The sequence below is a fragment of the Vombatus ursinus genome, unplaced genomic scaffold, assembly GCF_900497805.2.
Source record: "Vombatus ursinus unplaced genomic scaffold, bare-nosed wombat genome assembly UNPS02005286.1, whole genome shotgun sequence".
In the NCBI taxonomy this organism is placed as follows: Eukaryota; Metazoa; Chordata; class Mammalia; order Diprotodontia; family Vombatidae; genus Vombatus; species Vombatus ursinus.
The window spans coordinates 13,249,409-13,256,768 of NW_020945064.1; the positions used below are offsets into that span (position 1 = coordinate 13,249,409).

At 47.7% G+C, this 7,360-nt stretch overlaps 1 protein-coding gene across 1 annotated transcript in view; it reads right to left on the reverse strand.

The window, feature by feature from the left end:
• CRISPLD2 (cysteine rich secretory protein LCCL domain containing 2) overlaps window positions 1-4,954 on the reverse strand; it is a 79,816-nt gene extending 74,862 nt beyond the window's left edge. The window contains exon 1 of the mRNA XM_027847213.1: window positions 4,862-4,954. The gene's annotated coding sequence lies outside the window, so the exon portion shown is untranslated. The remainder of the gene's footprint in view (window positions 1-4,861) is intronic.
• Between the last annotated feature and the right edge of the window lie 2,406 nt (window positions 4,955-7,360).

Consider the following 7,360-nt stretch of genomic DNA (forward strand, 5'->3'; position numbering starts at 1 on the left):
CCCCTAGGTTTGGGAGGCCACCAGGCTGCCTAAGGACAGCTCAATCTGCCCAGGCTGGAAATGGAACAGCCACTCTGCTTCCAGTCTGGGAATGATAGAGAGACTCAGTTTAAAAAAAAAACATGTACATATGTGTGCATATGTGTACATACACATACATGCACGTGCATGTATATGTGCATATACGCATATGTATACATACATATATACATATAGATATAGATGCACATGCACACACACACACATACACACATATAAATTTGGCAACTGTAGGGGACAAGTGCATGAAGGTCAATTAGGAAACCATTGTAATAGTCTAGGCAAGAGGTGATGAGGGCCTGACCTAGGCTGGAGTATAGGTGGACAATAGGTGGAGTACAGGTTGATGGTAGGGGGAGGGAATAAGCATTTATTAAGTACCTACTATGTGTTAAACACTATGCTAGCCCTTTACAGTGGTCTGGTTTGATACCCCTGGGAAAGTATATGTTGTGATTATCCCTCATGCTGCAGTTAAGGAAACTGAGGCAGGCAGAGGTAAAATTACTTGCCCAGGGTAACCCAGCTAGTAAGTATCTGAGGACGAATGTGAGCTCAGGAATTCCTGACTCCAAACCCGGCGTTCTTTCCACTTTGCCACCTAGCTGTCATAATATTTAGCAACTGATTAGATATGGAGGGTGGGGGAGGATCAAAGGAGAGTGGGAAGCCTCATTTCACAGGTGAAGAAACTAAGGCCCAGGGTGATTATTCAGCACAGGGGCTGAGTGACAGGGCTCCTAGGATGTGACCATCCTTATGCTTCATCAAATTTTAAGGGTGGATATGAAGGTCCTGACCTAATCCAAGTAGAAATGGGTCTTTTCCATTCACGTGGTACCTTCAGCTGAACTAGCTCTGACATTTCTTTAAAAAAAAAATACTTTAAAAGAAACCAAAATAGAAGACTGACCTTTTTGGAGACATTGCCATTCTGTGCCGAGAGTAAGGGAGGCTTCCCAGAAATGGAGATTTCTAGGTCATAGTTGTTTCAAGAGAAGGGCTCTTCAGCATCTGCAATCCAGCCCTATGATTTCATTGCTCTCCCAGTATTGAAACCGGGCAGGCAGACACACAACCTGTCTGTAACTGGTCCTCTTTAAACTGTTGCCTGACAGTACTGAAAAGTTAAGTGACTGGCCTAGTCAGTATGTACCAGAGGCAGGATTTGAACTCAGGTCTTACTGACTTCAAGCCTAGCCCTCTAAAATAACAGGAGCTGACCATAAGGTCTGTGCATCACTTTACACAGATCATCTCATTTGATATTTACAAATACTTTGTGAGGCAGAGTCTCTTATTATTCCCATGGGGGGGGCAGTAAATCAGGGTTAAGTGACTTGCCCAGGGTCACATAGCTAGTAAGTGTCAAGTGTTTGGTCTGAGGCCAGATTTGAACTCAGGACCTCCTGACTCTAGGGCCAGTACTCTATCCACTGCGCCACCTAGCAGCCTCTATCATTTCCATCTTTAAGCTAAGCCTCAGAAAGGCTCTCCCAGGGTCAGAGAGCTAGGAAATGCATGAGGTCTTGGTGACTCCAAGTCTGCTCCTCTATCTATTGTGCCAGACTACCTCTCCCACAGTAAATGGCATTTGAAAAATACACTGTCTGGAGGTTGCTCAATCCCAGCAGAGGCACGTTTCTAAAGCTGTGGTTTGTAGCAATCTAGGGAAGATAAATCTCCCTCTCTGAAAGACTAAACCAAAAGGTCATCTCCCCAGAACACAAGGCACAGTCCTTGGCGAAGCTGAGTCTGTTCTGGCACTGACCAGGATTACCCAGCCAGAGCCACAAAGAAAGGCTTACGGGGGCAACAGGGCAGCAGCGGGAGATCTATTCTCTCTGCTCAAAGCAGTGGGACCCAGGCAGGGAACCCAAACACCTCCCCCAAGACGTCAGGTTTTCACTGGGACTGTCGTTATGAAGCTTCCAGGGCAAGAAAGGGAAGGAGAAGGAACGAAATCCCTCCCTCTCCTACTCCTGACCCCCTCCCCACGCCAGAACAAGATGTGCTTAGTTTGAGGGTTTAATGGATGCTCTCAGATTCCTGTCATATGAAGTTATGAGCATCTATTCAGCTGAACAAACTGAAAAAAAAATACCCAGACTGTATTTTTCTTCCTTTAAAATCCATCAGCCCCAACTGAGTGATGCCATTCTCGCACATCTGGGATTGATCAGAAACCAATGAGTCTGCAGAAATGGTCTCCTGGGCCCCAAGCAGTCAGACACAGAGGCACCTCACATACAGAACAAATCACCGCTGGTGACAAAGTCAAGGTATTTTCCAGATCCGTCGAGACAAGAAAGGTCACCATTCGGCGAGGGGTCCCCTTCCCAAACATCAATCACCAAACTTAACACAATGGCCCAGGTGGGATGACCCACAGGAGTGGCATTTTCTCCTCTTGGGGAAATGAAATGAATGTGATTAGTTCTCTAAGCAAATCCAGTATTCTGTTGCTCCACCCACTTCCAAGTGCACCAGTTACTTCCTTTCAAAGTCTCTCTAAACTCAGACCCTCCTGGCAGGGTTGTAGGTTTTCCGGAGTGTGTGGCAGAATTGTATTCCTTACACCCCCCCATTCCCAAAACACTTCAGGCTCTGCCCTCTTTCCCCTGACCCCCATTCAGAACAGCAGATCTACCCTGTGTGAAAATCTTAATTTACTGGGTCCCTACAAAATTCTGCTCGGTTGAGTGACAATCATAGATCCTAAATCTGCAGAGAGAGCATTTCATAGTCATCTAGGCTAAATTTCTTATTTTATAAATTCCGGTCAGATCCCCAGCTATACTTAATTATTATTTACAAGACTTTCAAGGGGAAGGGCCCCGATTCTAAGATTCAACAAGTAATAAGTGGCTAAACTCAGATACTCCAATTCCAAATCTAGCGCTCTTTTCCCAACACCACACTGGCATGCTCCGGTAGCTGGTGCCATCAGAAGTGTCCCTCAAATTGGATGGGGGTGAAAGTGAGGGTATAGAAAAGGGAGAGAAAGAAGGCAGGAGGCACTAAGGGATGCCCATACAACATTCAGAACTGCTGAACTTCTGGAGGCAAAATTCCAGGTACCTTCAGTGTGAGTACCATGTGTAAATCCCCAGCAATGTCTCTTTTGGCATAGGTACCCCCTTTGCTCACAGTGACCACTCTGGGCAAGGATCCACTTAATCCACCCATTTCACACAAAAGAACTAATGAAAACCCAAGAGAATGTACTCTGTGGAAGCCCTGAGCCTCATGGTAAGTGGGTAGGTTTGTACCCAAATATACATACTCCACATAGGAGTGGCCAAACATCGTACAAGGTTTGAATTCAGCACTGGTTGAAAGTGAAGACTGTCATTTACACAAGAACACTCTGTTTTATGAAGGCAAAAAAAGGAGCAACAGCTTGTCCAGAATTCAAGCTGATTTTAAATTAAGGTAACTTACCTAAGTCTTACTCTATTCTATTCTAAAGCCCAGCTTAAGTCCCATCTCCCCCAAGAAACTTTCTAGGTGCCAGCCCTTGGTGATGATCCCTGCTACCTTTGAAGTCTTATGTCAGTTAATGACCATAGAAACAGCCCTAGACTTAGCCTATATTACCTTACACCATAATAGATCTTTGCATGTCCATAGTCTCTCTCCTCAGCCCATCAGCAGATTTCTTTGCCTCTCCAGCAGCTAGCACACAGCAGATGTTCCCAGAGCATCTACTGATGATAGACGCTAACAATGACAGCTTAATTCATTCACTCAAAGCCTTCTAGGACCCTGATACATGGGTAGACACTTTGACATACATCATTCATATGTGCCCACCCATCTCTCCACACATCTGAATGCACAGAACCATGTCACCATCCTCACTACCATCTGAATGCTTCCTACAACCACACGTGGTCTAATGCAAAGGGTGCCAGCTGTAGATTCAGATCCTGCCTTTGTGACTTGCTACCTGTGTGATCTTGATAAAGCTCTCTGAGCCTCATTTTCCTCCCCTGTAAAATGAGGGATTTGATTCAGATGACCTCTAAGGTAATCTGGTTCTAATTCTATGATCCTAAATCATTTAATTTCTCTGTGCCTCAGTTTCCCCAGATAAACAAAAGGCTTGGATTAGATGATAGTATCCGGGTAACAGACCTGCTCTGGAAAGCAAAAGTCCTAGGTCTGAATCCCAACCCTGATACTTACTAGCTCTAGGACTCTGGACAGGTGATTTTTACTTCTCTGGGCCTCAGTTTCTTCATTTGCAAAACAGGAGCAATAAAGCTTACACTGCCTATCTTCCAGGACTGTCAGGAGAACACTCTAAACCTTACCAGTCCCTTCCTAATCTAGAGGCTAAGATCCTAAAAGTCATTTGACTTAATCTGAGTCTCATCTGTGAAATGGGGATAAGCAGTCAAGAAGCATTTATTAAGAACTACAGCCCAGGCACTTTCTACCATTGACTTTGGAAACTGTAAAGTTCTATAAAAACCTGAACTAGTGTTCTTGTTACTATGTGCCACAGTGAAAACTTTAAGCGAAAGTGCAACCATGGATTTAGAGCTGAAAGAGGCCATTTAGTTTACAGATGAGGAAACTGAGGCACAGGGATAAGCAGCAGAGCAGGATTTGAAGCGGGGGTCTTCCAGCTCAACGTCCAGCCTTCCTCCCACTGCTTTTTGCCCCCGACTGCTATTTTAAGTTGTCTAAAAGCAAAGAGACCTTAGTGTTTGATTAGAAGGGGAGGAAATGAATGAGATCTCAGTCCTCCGGATGGAAACGCACTTCAGAGACTCGATGAAGGGTCGGAAAGGTATGGCAGGCGAGCACTCACCTCCCCGGAGCCTCAGATTCTCGGCGAGTCCGCGCAGGGGATCCCGTCGGGCTGGAGCTGAGCGGAGCGAGAGGATGCGCCGCAGGTCTCAGCAGCCCGCTGCGAGTGAGGAGCGGCCCCCGCGACCCCATGCCTTTTATGCTCAGGTCCTAGGCCCCGCCCCCCTCCCCGGAGGGCGGGCTCGGTTCCTCCGGGACCAGTAGGAGGGCGGGGGGAGGGTGATTGGGGGGGGAACCGGAGGACGAGGAGGTTAGCTCTCCTCGCGGCCCCGCCCCTTGGCCAGGCTGGGGAGACTGGGAAGGAGGGTGGAAGGGGGGGGCGGTAAGAGAGGCTAGGGGGAGTGAGAAAATTAGGAGACTGGGGAGGGGGTTGTAAAGGGAGCGATAAGGGGACTGGAGAACTAAGGAAGTGAGAGGCTCAGAGACCAAGGGATCCGAGAGAGTGGGGGGCTGAACTTGAAAAGCCACGAGAGGCTTGAAAGGAAGGGGATGAGAGGAGTTAGGGGATGTGAGAGAATGGAGGGATGAGGGGTGAAGAGGGATTGCGACATGTGAGGAGAATGAGGAGACTGGACAGACCGGGGCCCTGGGGCCCTGGGGGCGAGGAGAGGGCCCAGGTGGAGTGGAATAGGGAGATCATCCTTCCGGCCCAGCTTGGGGGAGTCTCTGTGCACACCGACGGGCGTCCGCTTGCCTCCCTGATCGCCCTGTCGGGGCAAGGTGTGCGGTGTCAGAAGAGGCTGGGGGAAGATCTTCCACTCCCACAGCCCGCCAGGCGGTTGGAAATGAGCCCATTATTACTCTAGGGGTGTGGGAGCATCTACCTCCAGGGGGCACCCGAATTCCCCGAGGAGAGGCCGTCCGCAGGCCTTGAGACTGCAAGGGAGAGCTTTGGGTTTTGTCCCTCTCGGCAATTTCCCTCCGCCTCCCTAACATTCACCAGCTTTCCTCTCTTCCCCACTCCACCTTTCCCCTCCTCACTCCGGTCCAGCTTCCCCGCCCCCATTCTCTCCAACTTTTCCACCTATATATTGTCGCCAGCTTTCCCTTCCCTATCCTCTCTACGTCTCCCCTTCACCCTCACCCCCTTTCTCCCTTTCACCCTCACCTGCTCCCCTGTTTAGATCCCCAGTTTCGGTCCCTCACCCACACTAGCTTTCCCCTTCTCACCAACTTTCCCCCTCCCTCTCACACTTCGCTTCCGTTCTTAATGCCCCTTCTGAAGCCTGCCCAAGAGTCACCAGGCAGAACCCATGTTATGCCTAGGAAACCCCTAATCTTGTCTACACAGGGACCCTGACTAGTAGAACGAATGTGCCCTCAATTTAGTTGAGGGGGAAAGGAGCAGAGTTGGGGTCAGAGAAGAGCTCGCCTGGGGGCCAGCCACCTTGAAGCTCACATTCTAGGGGTTTTCAAATTTAACTAATTATTCTTGTTAACTGGGTTCCTAGCTAAATTATTTCTATGCTGTTCTACTGGAGCTTCGAGTGTCCTCTAAATTTAGATAAAGTCCTACTCACTCCCACCCTAGTCATGGCATTGGCACATAGCACTAATTAATAAATGTTTATTGATCTAATAAAACAATGTATTCTAGAGGAGAGAGTACTGGATTTGGAGTAAGAAGAGCTGAGTTTGAACCCTGGCTTTGTCTCTTATTAGCTGGGTGACCTTGGGTAAGTCACTTGCCCTCATGAACTCAGTTTCACCTTTATAAAATGAGAAGAGTGGTTAGGAAATTGGAAAAGATGACCTTCCTGCTCTGAATCCTATGAATTATCAGACCTTTATCGGGTATGCTCATTGGGTCCCATACAATATATTCTTTCGTTTTCTTCCTCTTTTCCCTATTGATGTTTGTTACTTTCCCAAAACCCCTTCAACTGTCCCTTCAGCCCTTTCACCTCACTAAATCAACTGGAATAAAGAGGAGTCCCCAGAAAGACTTTCTAGAAACTAGCAAGACTTTGGCAATTGATGGTAAGATGGTGGGGAAGTGAGTGGGAAAGACGAGCAGAGGTTAGGGGTGAAGATGATGAAAAGGAAAATCCATAAGGACACTGAGTAGCAGGCATGTACTGCCAGAAACTACTGTCAAGAGTTCTAGACCAGAGGAATTTGACAAAGATAGGAAAAGAGTGATGTCAAAATGACATCAAGAACTTTTCCCAGCAATAGTTTCACTCGTCAACAGTGCTACAGTTTGACAGCCTGCCTCATCACATAGGGAATAGTCTTCTCCTTGGTCAAAGGCAGCCAGCAAGCCTGGCACAGGGAGATTGCTGCTTTGTATAAACCATGACCACATCTGCCCCTGTTCCCACAGTGGTTCATGCTTCCTGACAAGGTCCTCTAATAGAAGCAATGAGTCCCAGTAAGAAAAAGGACACAGATGACAGCTGACTAGCATGTTTCTGTCTCTCCCTCTATCTCTCTTTCTCCCCCTTTCTCCATCTCTCTCTCTCTCTCTCTCTCTCTCTCTCTCTCTCTCTCTCTCTCT